Genomic DNA, 18,384 nt, shown 5'->3' with positions numbered 1-18,384 from the left:
AAGCCCATTGAGTTTTCTTACGAAAATAGGGCCGGCGGTTTACTCGGCCTATTAAAGGCCCGAATCTACTTGTGGGCCAGCTTACATTTAGGCCTGTTAACGGACCAAGATGACTGGGCCCATGATGCGGATCATACATAGTGATTTGCATGACGGCCCGATTATGTACCGTAATTTTACGGTTTGGCCGGTTTACTGCAAAGAAAGGATATATATACAGTAAAATAACTGCAACATCGTGAATAAGAAAAAACCTAGAATATACAATAAAGAAATTACAGCATATTACATCCACTGGGCATCATAGTTCGCAACTATTATAATAAAGCACAAGCAGACAGAAGATTACATATACTGGGCATCAAAGATCGCCACCAGTGCAAATAAACACGCCGACAAAATAATATACAAAACCGTTAGCACTTCAATAGATTTCAAGAAAGGCTAGCCCTGCTCAGGAGCTGCAGCACAAGCAGCTGATCAAGCTGATGAGACTGCGCTTGTTTGACACTTATATCGTCCTCACTCTGAAAGATAAACAAGCAGACAGATGACAGGTTTTGCACATATAAGTATGAGTGCTGACAATTCATCGCATATCTTACTGACGAATAAAGTACACAGTTTAAAATAGCATTAACAGAATATGGTATTGTTCAGGTCAAGACATGGCAGGAAATGACATTGTGAAGGAGTTGGCAGCTTCACGACACCACTAGATTACAGATCAAGAACTCATAAGTATCAATGGTTAGTGTGCTGTCAATTTATCCCATTTCAGATTGGCAAATAAAGAGACGGTTTAAATAATAGTAGAATGATATGACATTGTTCATAGTTAAGACACTGCAGAATATGACATTGTGCTGTAGTGGGTAGGTTCACCACACCACTGGATTACGGATCAAGAACAGAAGCATACATGCAGTGCAAAAGAAGATCACTTGCTCTGTATAGTTTAATTTACATGGTATGAAGAAGGAACTTGGTTGTACAACTGAAAACTTAAATTGAGAAGGACAAACTTTTGTTTATGAACTACATAATAAACTTTGAACATGCAATTTGGTGCAAACACCAAAAATAAACAGTTGTTGCAGTCATGCCTAACCAAATATACACAACAAAGTTTGAAGGCTTGAGAAGGATAAACTTACATTATTGGTGAAGACAGGCTCTATAAAGCCCTTGTCCATGCTGATGGGGGGGCAACTCAAGAAGTTTACCACAGAATCTTCTTCATAAGCATTGCCTTTATTCTACATTTTGTTAAGAGTAAATATAGATGTGATAATATAAGAAAAAATGGAGAATGTTTAAGATAAGATGAAGAGTAATGCTACATAACCAAGTAGCTATAAATGTAAGTACAGCGATACAGGCAAAAGGTACAGCCAAGAGCAATGCAGAGCTTAACTTCTTCAGTACCATCGGTGTTATCCAACCTTATGGTAAGAGTAAATATAGATCTGATGTGTAGAAAATGGAGGGCAAAGGAAAATAAGCAGCAGAGTGGTGGTACATGTACAACTAGGTGTCAATATAAGTACACTGATAAAGGACAGCAGGTACTTACAAGAACAATGCAGAGCTAAAAAATTTCATTGGCATTGGATATATTCTACACTAATGTAACCATTCATACAGATAAGATAATTTGGAGCGAATAATTGATAAGCAAGCTATCATGCATACTGCTGTCACATAATGAACTAGGTATGTATGCAAGTACAGTGATACAGGACAACAGGTACTAATAAGAGCAAAGCAGCGGGCAGCATATTTGCGATATCCTGTCGTCCTTTTCAAACCGGAATTCTTCTTTGTGCAGATTTCCTACAAAAAAGATCAGTAAGGCAGATGCGGAAAAGTAGAAGTTCAAATTGTCATGTGATATCATAGATAGTACCTCATCCTGGGAACGAGACCAGTGCATAACAAGATTTTTCCATTCAATGTCTTCTAAATTTAGCACAGGAGACTTCACCGGAAATTCGTTTATAGACTTGCCATCAAAGTGTGATTTCCTTAGGTAACATCGATACTGCTGCAATGCTTCCTTGAAAAGTGCAAGCAAGCTTTGCTCGTCATGACTATCCGGATTGAGCCTCACCTACTTACAACAATGTAATGTAAATCACTGATGTGTTCAAACAGCAGAAAACAGGAAAATAATCACCATGAATAATAGCACTTACACGTAAGTGGGACAGAAAAATGTGAAAATGGTGTTTGTCTTCACTATAATCTTCCCATGATGGGAATATATGCACATAGTCCCTAACAACATTGAAAACATTGTTTTTTAAAATAGGGAATAACTGGAATGGGGTTCCAATCTGCAGGAATTGGCTATCTTTGCAGTTAGGATAGGTCTTCGGCCAGTGGACTTGGTGTACTTTTTGCTGAAGTGGGATTTTTTGTGGTACGGCTAGTGCTATGGGAACTGAAATCGACATACCTTTTGCTGGAGTGCAGGTCCTGTGTGGTGGGGCTAGTGGTGTGGCCAGTGAAGTATGGGTACAGTCTGCTGGAGTCGGTCCTACGTTTTGTGTCACTAGTTATAGGGCCAATATAAGTGGGGTGCTGTCTGATTTCTCTGGCACCACCACGTTTTTCAAGGACTTTGCTGGTGCTCCTTCAGGTTCGGCAATCACCCTCTTCCTTTCTGATGTCTGATGCACAAGAGCAGCATTTGAGTGGAAAAACATGGTATGATGACAGATGGAATATGTATTGATAATGGATGGGCATGGCATCTTGACATATATGATGAGTAAACTAAGCAAATGGCGGTGCTACAAAGTAGAAGAAATGCAAGACTACTTATGCAAGATACACGCAATCAATAAAACCTTGCCAAATTAGAACAGGCACCTTGATGGGTGAATAGGACAGGTCATCTGCCTTTGACTCCTCGAGGTCAGAATAGTCATTAGGATCATATTGTGAACAAGAATCTACAGGTGGGGAGCGTATGAGTTTCATTGCATCCAGAATGGCACTCAATGCCTTGGTGCCAATTTTGTAAGTCGTTGCAGTGTTCCACAATATTCTTCTGATGCGCGGATTCTGATATTCATTGTGATTATGTATAATATCTGAGAAGCATGAAAACATAAATAGTAGTGAGATTATCTTTGTAATGTAGAGGATATTCTAATATAGGGGCGCCCCTGTAAACCCTTGTGTGCTATCACTGGATTCTGATGAGAGAGCCCATGTGTGCTGTAATATGGTGCGTGCATTAATATAATCCGGCACAAGTACACAGAAAAAGGCTCCAGAAGTAAGGATAGATGGAAGATGATAGGTTCATAATATAATGTATAGAGAGTTTATTGCCAAACCATGATAACAAGAGCACACAACAACTAGGCAGATGGTAGTGTACATAAAAGGGGTACACCATAACCAGGATATATAAATCGGGAAAGTGGAACTGGCTGGAAATTACGGTGTTGTATTGCCTCTACTAATTGAAAGCCTATCGATCACGTACAGGCCAGCTCTATCAGTTGTTGACTGCTTCCTGACAAGGAACATACTGTACGTACTAAATACAGAATAACAAAAGAGTAACATGTTAAAGAACAGAAGATGAAGCATATTCTTGAGGTTCTGCTTCATTGCATACAGTGTTGGTTGCCCACTCATGATGAATCACATCGCCCAAAGAAATGCAATTCCATGCTGTCTCTCTATATGTGGCCACATGCATTTGGAAAATCAAGTGGGAGCATTGCCTGACCAATTAAATGTGTGTCTGTTAACTAATATCAGTATCATATCACAATTCGTATTTGAAGAAGTAAGCTTTGGACTTATGATTGGTGTGTTGTTTAGCTTCAAGAGTGGACTGCTGTTAGTGCGACACAAAGCAGCTACGCAGATCATAGTGTAGATATAACGGGAAAACCGTAAGCATCACAAGTAAAATCAGCAAAGTGGAACTTGCTGGAATATATGTGCTAGTATTGCCGGTACGGCTAGAAAGGCTTCGGATACCAGCTCTCTTCAACTGAAGGTGCGGTACTGTTAATATCCGTGTAACTCTCAAAGGCGACACAGCTCCCCGCATTTCCTTGCTAATCTTATAGGATTCAAGTGGGCAGGCCACTACAGTTACTATTCCTATGTTTACAAAATCCTACGAATCAAAGAGGCCCGAAGAGTTCAAAGTGTCCATCACAACCGACCGTGTAGACCTCTACACTGCAAATGTCCCTGCTCATCTTCACTACAAGGAACATACTGTACTACTATCATACTCCCTCCATTCCAAAATATAAGTCTTTGTAGAGATTTACACTATGGATCACATACAGATGTATACAGATACATTTTAGAGTGTAGATTCACTCATTTTGGTCCATATGCAGTCCATGGTCGAATCTATACAAAGACTTGTATTTAGGAACGGAGAGAGTACTTATTAAAGAAGAACGGAAGATGAACATGCTAAAGAAGAGCAAGCATATTTTGGATAATAAAATGTTCGTTGCGCAGTGCCCACACATGATGAACCAGAGGGCATTAAGAATGCAACTCCCTGCTGTCTCTCTATATGTGGTGCACGTGCTTTTCGAAAGTAAAGTAGGAATATTAGCTGACCAATTAAACGTTATCTGTTTTAGTAATATCAGCATCATATCACATTCGTATTTGAGCAACAAGTTTGGAATTATGAGTGGCACGTTGTTTAGCTTGATGGATTCAGGAGCAGTGCTAAGCAGGTACGATGATGGTACTGAATATAAAGGCATGTCTGCATGCAAGTCACGTGACTTTTGTCATTTGGGTCAGTCGACCATTTCAGGCGGTTGGATGAAGATCCTACGTCTCCTAACCCTCCTTCATCCTCGTCTCTGATTCTTCCCATACAGAACACCGCACGGGCCGTCGGCCGAACCACCGGCCCCCACCGCCTGTGTTCCTCCGCCACCCCCACCCCCCACCCCCCCACCCGCGTCGAGTTTTCTTTGTTCGGCGAGGCCCCACCACCACCCCCACAACCACCGTCCCCACCCGAGCCCCTTCCTTCGCACCGGCGAACTCTGGTGAGCTCTCAAAAATCGACTGACCCAATTTGAAATTTAGTCTACTGTCATTTAACTAGTGTGGAATATAAAAGGGGAAAACCATAAGCATTGCGAGTATAGTGTTGAGCATGCCATGGCGGATCTGAAGGTGCAAACCGGATAAAGGCAACTTGGCAACCAATGTTTGCTTTCAACTAACAAGTAAGTGATGGACAAGAAATCAGAGTAAAGCAGTGGCGATCTATTTTCTTGCTGCGATAAATAAGTTGAGCAGATATGAAAGAGTACCGCCTCTGGTGCGGCGCCATGTATGCATCTGCTGAGAATTTGACGGTGCTGCGGTAGCGATGGTTGTCGGCAGCGTGGAAGCAGATCTAGGAGGGTAGACGGTGGCGGCAGGGCGCGGTGCATGAGATGATCGTAGGAGCGGCGCCGGCAAGGTGGACGACGACGAGGATGAAGTGAGAGGACGGGATGCAAGGATCACGGTCCGAAGCCGTGGATGAGAGAGGTTGATCTCTTGTAATGGCCGATGGCGTTTGGGTATCAGCTCCGGCATGGTGGAGGAGGACGGCGGTGGATGGGGTGGCGTACGGAGGAGGCTGGGGTGGAGAGGGTGTTTTGGCACCCACGGAGTACGAATGGGGAAATGGCGGGAGAGAGGAAGGGGAACCATGTCTTCAGGGCGCGCTTGTCTCAAATGCGAGGAAATTTACAAACTTAGCCCCCGTTTAAAATTTCCTACATCATAGCAATATTAGTCGGTAGGGGATAGGACGGTAATCTCGCATACACCGAATATTTGCCGACGAGAGTTTGTTTTTGGCGCCCATCGTGTATGAATCGGGGAGGGAGTCGATTTCGGCCGAGGAGACACTGTGTTTTGGCGCCCACCGTGTATGAATCCGGGTGAGAGGCGGTTATGTCACGTTTGAGTGAAATTACAAACCTACCGCCATCGAAACCTATAGAAATCGAGCCGATAGGCTTTGCGTGGCAGGGATAGGCAGTAATTTCCATCTCGCAGATTTTGGTTTCGGGCGGTTACTGCGACTTTCCCCGCTTCGTTCAAATTTTTGCAGAGCAAGAGTGCACGTTTACCGTGCCAACTCAATTCGAATCCAGTTCGTATTCTATTTTTGTTCGGGCAGGATCCATTCTCGATTGGAATAAAATTCTATATACATCATTTTTTTAATATATACTTTCAAAAGCACAACAAAGAATTCTGCTCCTTTATATGTATAATATGATTTACAAATACAATGATCTCAAATCATAATGTTGAATTCAAAAAATCTAAACCAAATTATGTTCTACTAAAATGTATGGATGAGTAATATCTACATATTAAATAACATAGATGCGCGTGAATTCATATGAGTATGCATGTTTGATAGATCAATTTTGGTTCGAGTATGAATTACATGTATCATCATCTCGAATTCAAATATTTGAATCCCTTTTATGTTGATTCCTTTCACGCCCATCTCTCTCGCATGCATGCTCCTTCATGTAGCTATCACTCTCTTTTCTCCAGCTCACCCGCACGCTCACTTCATGTTTCTCCTATCTTCGCAAACATGGTCTCTCGACGTCTCCCTTGAGAAGTGTCACACTCTCCCTATCGTTATACATTACACGGTTTTCATTATCTCTCACGTCTCTACCGTTCTATGGTATCACTAGGTACCTAAGCTTTCTTTTTCACCGCCACACACAGTCTCACTCGTCTTTCACTTTGTCTTTCTCTCTATGAGGTTCTCTCACACACCTTATATGTCTCTAGATATGACTCATACCACTAAAATTACTCACTCCTGCAGACACTCCCCCCCTCTCTCACACACACACAACTCCTGCTTCCACTCCCCTTCCCAACTACCGTCTCTCTCTCACACAAAACTCTCGCTTTCGCACCCCCGACTCGTATTTCTCTCACAAACATTTATCGACTAGCCTCTAGATAGGTTTATACACCCGCACACTCATGCTTCCACTATCGCATACATGTCTCTCTCGCGCTCCTTGTATCTATGTAGATTTTTCTTCCCTTCTTGAGACACGCCCTCTCGATCGTGCACACACACACTATCACCTCATTTTAAGCTGATACCTCTTGCACACACACTCTTTGTGTCTTTGTTACATATGCACTCCGTCCTCCTCCTCTCTCCCTCTCTCTCACACACACATGGGCTTTTTGCAAAAACTAGCAAGATGCCCATGCGTTGCACGGAACATCAAGATGCATTTGTATGAGTAGTTTATCTTGTGGGATAAAAGGATGAACGAGGGAAGGCCTTATTTGCAAATGTGGAGAGGGGTGTGGGTATCTTTTTGCAAAATTGCCATAGTTTCCTTCCTATCCGCCAGATATAAACCGGACGGCCTATATTGCAGGATAGGAGGCACACCATCATCACCAACTCTGTTTTTGTCTCTACTCTTATAAAAAGCATAGTCGGTGATGATGGTGTGCCTGCCATCCTGCAATATAGGCCGTCCGATCTATATCTAACGGATAGGAATGAAACTATGGCAATTTACCCGCACTCCTCTCCACATTTGTAGATAAGGCCTTCCCTCGTTCATCCTTTTCTCCCACAAGATCTTGATGTTCCGTGCAACACACGGGCATCTTGCTAGTAAGAGTAGAAATTAGACATATACCACTTCTCAAATCTTGAAACCAACAACATTCCTCCCTTATCTCATCAAAACCACCAAAGGAATATATTTTGAGTGAAACATAACATATTTTTAGTGATCTACGTATTTCAAAACTAGACTCTTTTTTCTATCAAATCGGTGAATATGTATTAATCAACTTTGATCGTGTGGCAACGCATCATTCCACAATATAGTACCTATAGATTTTTTAAGAAGTCAAACTTTGCAAACTTTGACCAAGTTTGTAGAGAAAAATATTTATATCTACAATATCAAAAATATATAATGCGAAACTACATCATATGATGAATCTATTGATATATGTTTCGCACTCTAGATGTAAATATTTTTCTCCACAAACATGGTCAAAGTTTGTGAGGTTTGACTTTTCAAAAAATCTATAGGCACTACATTATGGAACGGAGGGAGTAGTTATTACCACTGTATAATTTTTTGACACCAGACAAACGGTGGAGTACATATACGAAGAGAAGAGGCGCACGCACGCCGTCGGTCTCTCGCTGTCTCGCACACATGAGAGTTACGTAAAGGCACCGTTAACAAATAAACCCTAAAATCCTAGGTGCACGATTGCTGCGTGCGCGGGTACCGGCTACGTGGTGGAGCGCACCTTTGTAGGAATAGTCAGCTCGCGTGATAACTTGATCCGTAGGAGTTGATGGTCGGGACCACAGGTGAACGACCTGGAGGCGGTGGCTCGCCAGTTGCCACAGACCGAGTAGCCACGTTTAAAATATCATTTTTTAGCGGGGTAAGAGTTCCGATATTCAATGGCGCGTTATAAGTACTAAGTAGTTTTTAGAACGATTGGTATGGAGCGAAAATGGAATTCATAACTACTACCTCCTTGGCGTATGGTTGTATGGGTTTATGTTGCGAGATGTTGAACCTGGTAGTTCTACGGCAAATACTATGGTTTAGATGTTGGTTTTCAGTAATGAAAATCAGAAGGGGAAACCCTTCTTTGAAAAAAAACTACTACCTCCGTTCCAGTTTACTAGTCCCCATCGTAGTTTGGGTCAAAGTTTGTCCACGAATTTTACTTGTAAAATCTGAATGGAAAATGAAATTTTGTTATACCCAAACAAAAAAGGACTGGAGGGAGTGATTGCTCTGACACGGACGCGACCTCTCATAGCGCAGGCATTGAACCGTCCCACCGGCCAAGAGGGCCCCACTCGCTGCAGGCCCGGCTGAACACGCCTCCTCGCCGCATGCAACCAGCTTCAGACTGCCCCACCTGCCTCCATTGAATCCGCGCATGTGCCGGCAACACGTCCTTCCGCGAACCGGCAGGCATTTTAGAACACAAAAAATGACCAAAATATAATTAATTACGCATGGTCTTGACTTGTTGTGCTCGCAGTGGTAGCAGGAAGTAGAGGTATTTCTTTATTTATAACTCTCCTCACATTATTTTGGCTTTGAAGTGAATCATGGTTGTGGACATTATCTATGAATGTGCAAACATCTATGAACATGAGTTTGATGTGGAAGTTGAACTTGGAATGTTGGGCTTGCGCGTGAACTATACCATGTCCAATGCTTCGTCTCTTATTGTTTGGAAAGTAATTGCTGTTATTACATGACCCGAAAAAAATTATTTTGTGCCACATCAGTAGATGCACGGACATCACAACAGGCATGCTGACTGGATAAACATTTGAACCTAGCTATTATGAAGGAAATTTTTTATTGACAACAGTTTTAGATAGCAGGAGACGCCTAGCCTGCTCTGCCTCTGCTAGCTTATTTCTGGCTTCTTCCTTCTCTTCGTTGGCTTGGGTGAAGAGAGCATCTGACTGCTCTTTTTGCTTCTTCAGGAACTCATCTACATTCTCAAGGGCTGCTGCACGCTTTCTTTCAGCCTTTACTAGAGCCACGAGGACACGAATAGCTGACGACTCCACCTGGCTTGTGTGTAATCCAGCATCATCTGGGAATTTGCACCTTGTGTCTAATCCAACATCATTAGGGAACTGGCACCTTGTGTGTAATCCAGCCTCATTTTGGAAACATGATCACGAGGTTGACCATACTTCCCTCCTCGCAGGAACTGCATCCTGACATGAAGTTACTTCTTTTTTAGATCAATACTCAGAGCAACCCAGATCGATTTAGTAGAAGCCAGATAAACAGGACTCGCAGAAGTGAATTCAAAAGGAAAAATATAAAAACAGACTACAAGGTGAGAACACCCACTTCCTACATCAAGCTAAAAACAAAAGCGTTAGGACGATTAAGACTTCTTATTACACATCAAAGACCACGAGGCTAAGAGAAACAGAAACTACAACATATACACATCGAAGAACACGAGGCTAAACGAAAGTAATTGAAAGGTTGTTACTTACCAAAGCTCGTTTTACAGGTTCGGTGCAGCTCCTCTTTAACTTGCCACGCTCCTTGAAGATGTCGCCAATATCCCGTGTTTGGCCTTCATCGCTCCTCTGCATGTTCGCACTCGTGGTTTTAAAATCTCAACATGGCAAGAAAAATATACTACTAGTAATACTCACGCATCTTGTGGGCAACATTAAAGCACTCGTCTGCCATGTTAGAGAATCTCGAACAGAAGCGCAACACGTGGCGCTTTAAAAAAGCGTTTACAGTGCTGAGATCGAGAAGTAGAGATAGAAAGTGGAGACTAGAGAGTAGAGGATAGTTCTCAGCATAGATATAGCATAGATAGATAAAAAATAGATAGTTCAACTACTCCTCGTCGTCCGACTCCTCCTCGGTGATGTTCTCCTCTAACGTCTCAATGTAGGCGTGAAGATACCGATCATCGTCGGATTCCCAGGGCGACGCTGCTCCTAGCCTCATGTTGAATTGAGCGTCTGCTTTTCGCGTACGCTTCTCCTCGCGATAGGCGGCTCGCTCCGCCCTCCTCTTCTGCCTCTCCATCCTCCTTTGCGTGTAGAACTCGTGCTCGTTGATGATGTCCTGCGGGAAGCGTTGGCGCCACAATGCCATGGCTTCCTCGTCCGTCTTGGCGATGCCGAGACGGTGCTCCCGCCTCCGTTTGTCGCGACGATCCTCGTCGGTGATAAGCCGCGGTAGAGGCGCGAGCTCCTGCGCCCGCTCTCGCGTCGGCACGTTGGGGAAGTTCAATGTTCTATGAGGCCACAGGAGGCGCCAGGCCGCCGAGGTCGTACGCGCGGGCGGCCTCGTTGGCGGTGTCAAAATTGCCGAGGCCGAGGCGCATCACGCAGAACCGGATCTCGGCGGAGAAGCCGCCGGAGGGGCGCGCGCGGACACCGCGGTATCCCCAAGTTTCCCGGCGACGCGGCGGCATGGTGGCGCGGCGGCGGCGAGGCGAGAAAGAGCGGGGAGAGAGCGGTGGCAAGGCACAGAGCCGGGAGAGAGCAATGGCAAGGCACAGAGCGGGGAGAGAGCGGTGGCAAGGCACAGAGTGGTGGGAGGGCGTTGGATTTTATAAAGCGCGCCGGATGCCGCGCGCCAAAACTAGCGCGCGTCCGGCCGATTTTTCCCGTGCGCGCGCGATCCTTTCCCGACGTCCCTGCTATCTCTACTCTCTTCTCTACTGTTATATTTATTTAATATTTAATATTTATCTCTACTTCTCTACTCTCTACTCTTTTTTTATTTTAAAAACAGAGTTGGTGATGATGGTGTGCCTGCCATCCTGCAATATAGGCCATCCGATTTATATCCGACGGATAGGAAGGAAACTATGGCAATTTTGCAGAAAGATACCCACACCCCTCTCCATATTTGCAAATAAGGCCTTCCCTCGTTCATCCATTTCTCCCACAAGAGAAACTACTCATACAAATGCATCTTGATGCGTGCAACGCATGGGCCTCTTGCTAGTTCTAAAAAACTTTTCATCATTTGCCACACTACTAGTTGCAGATGAAGAACCTACCCAAGCATAGCGCGATACAGGAGCAACACACAATTACAAGCTGATATTCTGTTGGATAATGGAGGCTATAACCAATTACTTTTACGGGAACAATAGCTACCAGGAAATTTGAAGGGTAGGTATGAACAAAATTGGAACTGCACATGTACTGCTAAGTGATTCAATACACACATTACCAATCGAGGAGGAGAACGATGGTCACGGCGGCCTCTGTGCATCATGGTCAGCAATGGGAGTCAGTTCATTGTCCATGATGGTCGTGCTTCTGCGCTTGGCGTCGGCTTCCGGGAAGCAGATCCGAGACCGTGGAAGACGGTGCCGGGGAAGAGGCTCCATGTACGACGACGACGGTGCACCGGCTCCAGTGCGGCATACGAGGTCATCGATGAGGCAGATGCGCTGCGGTGGACGAGTGCGCCGATGTAGAAGGGGAGGAGCACGAAGGCTGCGGTGCCGTGGAGAAGTCTACTTTGCGGTGGGTATAGAAAATGGGGAGTATTCAGGTGTACTACTCTGGGTCCCGGAGTGGGGTTGGCTGGGTAGGGTGAGCCTGAAGTTACGAAAACAACCCCCTACCAAGCGTCATCCGTAGGCCTATTCCGAAGGCTATGATGGTAACTTCGCACTGCTCCAATCAGGGTCACGGGAGATTTTCCCGCCGACCTCAAAATTTTGTGACACTGAACTCCCCGTGTGGCGTGCTGGGTGATTGGGCTAAGCAACTAGCGAGTAGTACTAGTAACTACTAGTACTCCCTCCGTTTTTATCAACTTTGCATATTAGGTTTGACCAAAGTCAAACTTCCTAATGTTTGACCAAGTTTATAGAAAAATATAAACATTTACCATAACAAATATGTATGATGTGAAAGTACATTCAATAATGAATCTAATGGTATTTATTTGTTACTGTATTGTATATGTTAATTTTTTTGTTATAAACTTTCTGAGAGTTTACAAAACTTGCTTTGACCAATGCTAATACGCGGACTTAAATAAAAACGGAGGGAGTACACATTTGTTTTCTTAGTTTGTACTGAATTAATCATTTGTTGTAATTGTGAAATAAATATATAGGCTAGTGACTTCGAATGTTATGGTCTATACAATTCAATAGTTACAATCATTGTTGAATTCCAAGATGTATACGAGGTCCATAGTACTTCACAATATGCTCAAACTCAGATAATCCGAGTCAAATGAGAATCTAAATGCATTTCATAGTTATTACTTCGTAGGATGCAACAAAACCAACCATAACTCTACATCATCCATTATAAAAGCAACATTTTGAACACATCCCAATGTGTGAATGAAACGTGTAGAGAGAGCTTGCGAAGATGGAGCAGATAGGGCGGGAAAGATTGTATGTGTGTGGACGAGAGAGTAGGAGACAAACCTAATGAGACAGAGAGAGAGATAGAGAGAGAAAGAGAGACGAAGAAGAGACAACAGGTTTGATGAGAGAGCTGGAAAAACATGGACGAGAGGGGAACGATCTCGTGGGTTGGGGATTGATAATTTTGTGCGGGGGAGAGAGGGATTGGTAATTTTGTGCGGGAGAGAGGGGGGAGGAGTCAGTCAGCCGTCGTCACATCATCCTCCTTCCAAATGGCCCCGCATTCTCTAGTGCAGTGTGGTCACCGTCTTTGATCTCCTCGATGCCCTCTTTGAAGATTGAGGTTTTGTGCATGCTGGGGTGCAGAGAAGCACAAGCGAGAGTGGTCGCCGTATAACCTTGGATGGGGATGAATTGTGTGCTCGGGGGAGGGTGTGTGTGTGTGTGTGTCAGATATTGAGAGAAATCAAACCTGTGGAGGGAAATGTGTGTGTATGTGACGAAAAGCTACATGCTAATAGGGTTTTCACGAAGAGATTGAGCGTGCGAGATAGAGAGCGATGTGCGGGCCTTGAGGTGGGAAGGGGCCGGGTGAGGGTGTCAAAATGTGTGTGTTGATGCATGTGTTACATGCGATCATGCGAGGGACGGACGAATCGAGAGAGATGGTTGTTGTGTTACGGATGCTCCTCCCTCTCTCTCTCACACACACACACAAGTAAAATAGAAGACCGTTCTCTCATGTATACACAACGTATCGACATCTGTCTATGTCTCACTCATGCATGATCATTTGCACATTTACACCTCTCTATGTCTCTATCACACGCACACCGTCTCCACATTGCCCTTCTGCCACAACACACATATGGACACATACACACGTTCTCTCTCAGTCACACACACAAAATCAGTATTAAAAAAAACTAGGGCGCACCTAAAACGTCCAAATCCAAACACAAACTGGAGCTAAATTCAAATATATGGAAATATTGTAGCGTCAAGAACTTTTCCAGGAAAAAAAGTTGAGTAGTATTCGGGGATTGTTTTCACACACACAAAAAGGTTCGGTGGATGTCCTTCGAGCGCGACACGGTGACGCACCGTTCGATCGACCGCGCGGCCGCGGTTCACGCGCTTACACATGATTCCATATCGTGGCTGTGGTAACTAATATAAGCGCTGCCTCGGTCTAATGTTTACGTGTACTAGTACGGTTTTCTTTTAAGTTTGACCAACCCTATATAAAGCTAAACTAAGCTCCCATACGCGCACTCATCAATATGCCACCACCGCTGTTGCGCATGCCAGCTCCCGCCTGCTCCGGTCAACAATTTCTCACCCATCACCGCCGTGTCGCCGCCATCCCTGTGCCATGAAGCCGAAGGCTCGCCCGCTCACGTCGTATGCAGTCCCTCCTCGCGATGCCACCGCGCTGCGAAGCACGCGAGCAGCTAGTGGAGTCGCGTCCATGCATGCAGCGTACAAAGAGGAGGACGAGTGCGTGCTCCAGCACGCCGGCGAGGAGGAACTAGCGTGTCATTGTCGTCTCCACCCGCGCGGAGGAGGCGCGCATGGTGGCTGTCGCGGCGGAAGCCGGTCACGCCCGCGCCAAGCCCGCAAACCGGGTGCGGACGCGGAATCTACTTTCGAGACCTTCAATGCCACGTGGATCCTGCAATCTGAAGGAGCAATTTGGGTCAGTCGACTCTTGTGAGCCGTTGGATGCAACATGGATTGATAGAAGGGCTTCTTCAACCTCCGAAATTGATGCACTGTTCATCTTCTCAGCCCGCCACACGCCTAACCGCTTGCCACCGCCACCCCGCCCTCCCCTGAACCGCCTGCCACCGCCATGCTCCCCCCACCCCCGCCATCCGTTTAACCCCGGGCACGATCCATTTTTTCCGGCGAACTGCATTCCACACCCAACACTCATAAGATAGATCATGGGAACCCTGCCACCCTAATATAGATACTGGGGTAGCTTCTCTACCGTCTGCTTCCTTCCCTCCGTCGAACTTCTTTCACAAATCGACTGACCCAAATTATACTACTAGTACGAACGTATTAAGTACAGTAGGAACAAGAAGATACGAGCAATAGTACCAACTACAAGAAGAACAGTAATAAGACATAGTACTAGTACTACTGTACATACTAAAGAGTTCAAATAACGAGAAAGAACATAAAGTTCAAATAATGAGAAAGAACATAAACATAGTTCTGCTGGGGGCTCAGCACAACACACCCCTGAAATAAAACTAAGCAACTAGTCTGCTTGACACTGCAGTAGAACCAGCATGAGCGACGGCACTGCCACCACTCGGAGTCCGAGTCCGACTCCACGTCCTCGACTTCGTCCTCGTCCCTCTTCCTCTTCCTCTTCGCCGACGCTTCTTTGCTTGAACCGGACACTGGGCTCTGCTTCTTCATCCAACCCTTGAAGATATTTAAACAAAGGTAGGCATCCATTGCTGCGTACAGGATGTGATCTTCATCTAATGTCTTCGACTCCCATGCATGATGAAACTCGTGGTGAGGTTTCTTCAGTTTAGCGTACGAAGGATCAATCATGGCTGCTGCCAGGGTCAGCATTGAAGGCTGAGAGGAGGACACCAGGCTTGCCTTCTGGAGATCAAAGGGCTGGCCTACAACGAGGCCTATCCGACCCAGGACATCCCTGTCATTCCTAAAGTCTACAGTAACGAATTTAACTCTTTCGTCCTTGAGGAAGTTCTTAAAATCTTGGCACTCAACATCGGCATGGCATATGTGGTAGACCAAGAACACATTATGTATGCAAACCTGGATCACGGCGGGCTTCTTCTTCTCTGCCTCCTTTAGAATCTTCTCTCTTTCCAGGACTGTGGTGTACAAGCGCTTTTGTTTGAACAAAAAAGATTCTTGTTTCACCGAGGAAAAGAGAGACTAGCCCAGCGACCCACTCATCCTTTGATTTGTTGAACATGCGTAGGAAGCGAGCAAGGCATGCTTTCACCGTCGCAGATCCACATGTGCAGATGATGATGAACTCATCGCCGGTGATGGCTCTAACCTGGTACTCACCGGCGACCATGGAGATTTGGGAGGCCATGGATTTTGGAGGAGGGTTAGGAGAAGTTGAACTGTTGTAATGTGAAAGGACGGGACGACTGGGAGCGAACTGTTGTAAGGTAGTAGTAGAAGACAGGGACGAGTAGGGCGTGCGAACGGCGTGGGGTTGTTGGCTTACCCGGTGGATAAATGGCTACAAGTCCCCAAAGAGTTCTCGAGTACTATGCGGGACCCACTAGATGTCATGTCTACTAGACCCATATGGTAGGCCTGACGGTATAGCTTCTGCCTGTTCGCACACCATGCCGGCGCATGGATGTAACTTCACTTAATCCTGTCAACCGTCGCGCCTCCCACGACCTTCGCCTCCCTCACGCGGTCGCATCCTTTGAGACCTCAACCGGCTATAAATGAGCAAATTTGTTTTGCCTAGTCCGCATCCATGATACTCCCTCTGGTCCTTTTTACCTCCGTCAACCGTTTGCAAAGCGTTTGACCAAATTTATACTAAAAATATCAATATCTACAATACTGATTATAATGAGTATAAGAACTACGTTTCACAATGAGTATAAAAATATTGATTTGACATTGTGAATGTTGATACATTTTTCTATAAGTTTGCTCAAAGTAGAGGTACATTGACTTCAGACAAAACTTAAATGCACAATGCAGACTAGTTCCTCCGTCCAGGTGCGTGCCATGTCCTATCTAGTCATCAAAACAAGGTTAACTATTAGAGTACTACTACCTCCATTCTAGTTTAAAGGGCTCGATTCAAAAATTTCACCTACTCTTACCAAGATAGAGGCGGTGGAATAGTTTTTGTAGTATGCAAAAGTACTCAACTAATGTTGTCGTTCTTCACAAAAAAATGTGTTTACCAATGCATTATCGCATTGCATGCATGCATGAACACTAGTTACTCTAACCCCCCTCTCTTCTTTAATTCTTTGCCACATCAGCATGTTTGCTATTCCCGTGTGCATGATACCAGCTAAGATACCACCATTATGGCCACCCTTAATCATCGCATGCAATAATTTAGTGCACCTTCAAATATGAACATGTGTGGGGCGTGTATGTTTTTAATGACTTGAGACTATACCTAGCCTGGCATGCAAGATGACTTATTATGCACCGTTCCCCATACCTGCAGGAAGCCCGTTTGTCTCCAAATCTTTTCCTCTCCATGTGTGAAAACAATATGCCTGCTTGACTCTCCATCACCCTTCTGCGGTCCCACCACTCCACCCCGTGTGGAAAAAATCTGCATGCATGACTCCTCCCCCCGCGCTCGTCCAATCCGTTGTGACCAGCAATATTTCCACCCCTTCCCTCCCCCGTAATTTACTCCAACAAATATGCCCACGTAGCTATTACGTTAATCACGCAACATATCTTGCGGGACGCTGCTTCAGTTACTTAACTGCAGGTGCATTGGGTCACTGACATATGGGCCCAACAGGGGTCTGGCCCACATGTCAGTGACGCAACTGGACCTGCAGTTAAGTCAGTGCAGCTCAGTCCATATCTTACGTAGGTGTGCCATTGCTCGCTATAAATACTACGCCTTCCACGACATTCGGAAGAACGCTCACATTCATCGCTATCTCCTCCCCCTCCCTCTCACGTCGACCACCATGGCATCGCCCCTCCCAAGCCCTAGGCGCCCCTCGTTGCATCGCGCGGACGGTCACGCGTCGTCGTTCCGTTCCTCGCCGCCACTAGTCGAGGAGGACGCGTCGGTGTTCCGCTCCTCGCCGCGACGCGTCGAGGTGGACGCGTCGGCATTCCCAATCTTGCCAGCACGCGCGACGGAGGAAGAGAAGCGCCGCCCGCCGAGCCCCCCCAGCCTTGAGGAGCTTTGGAAAGAAATGGATGTCGCCTTGCGGGAGGCTTTGCCTCTGGCAAAGCGCGCCAAAATTGAGGCGGATAAGAAGTCCGAGGAAGAGAAGCGCGCCGCGGGGCAAGCTGCCTGGCAGGCGTATGTCTCGTCCGAGAGAGTCAGGAAATTGGCTCTTTAACGGAAGGCTCATGCGAGGGCCGTGAGGGTGGCGGAGGACGCCCGTGCCAAAGCCATGAGTGCAGTCGGGCCCAAGCGCCTCATCTCCGCTTGGCGGTACGTGGACCGGGTGCACGCTTCCAGCGAGGAGGAGTACCTGTTGGCGCCGGATCACCACACCAGTGAGATCGCGCTCGCCCGCCAGCAAGCCGCCAATCAGCACCTCGCGAGTTGCAAGGCTGAGGAAGAGGCGTTTTGTCGGCGCGCTGGGAAACGGCCGCGCACCAGGGCACTCGTGGCGTGCTGCAAGCGCTCCTGTGAGCGTTGTGGCTTTTAGTAGGAGTATAATTTATTTT

The sequence above is a fragment of the Triticum aestivum genome, chromosome 1D (genome assembly GCF_018294505.1).
Source record: "Triticum aestivum cultivar Chinese Spring chromosome 1D, IWGSC CS RefSeq v2.1, whole genome shotgun sequence".
NCBI lineage: Eukaryota > Viridiplantae > Streptophyta > Magnoliopsida > Poales > Poaceae > Triticum > Triticum aestivum.
This window is presented reverse-complemented; position numbering follows the sequence as displayed.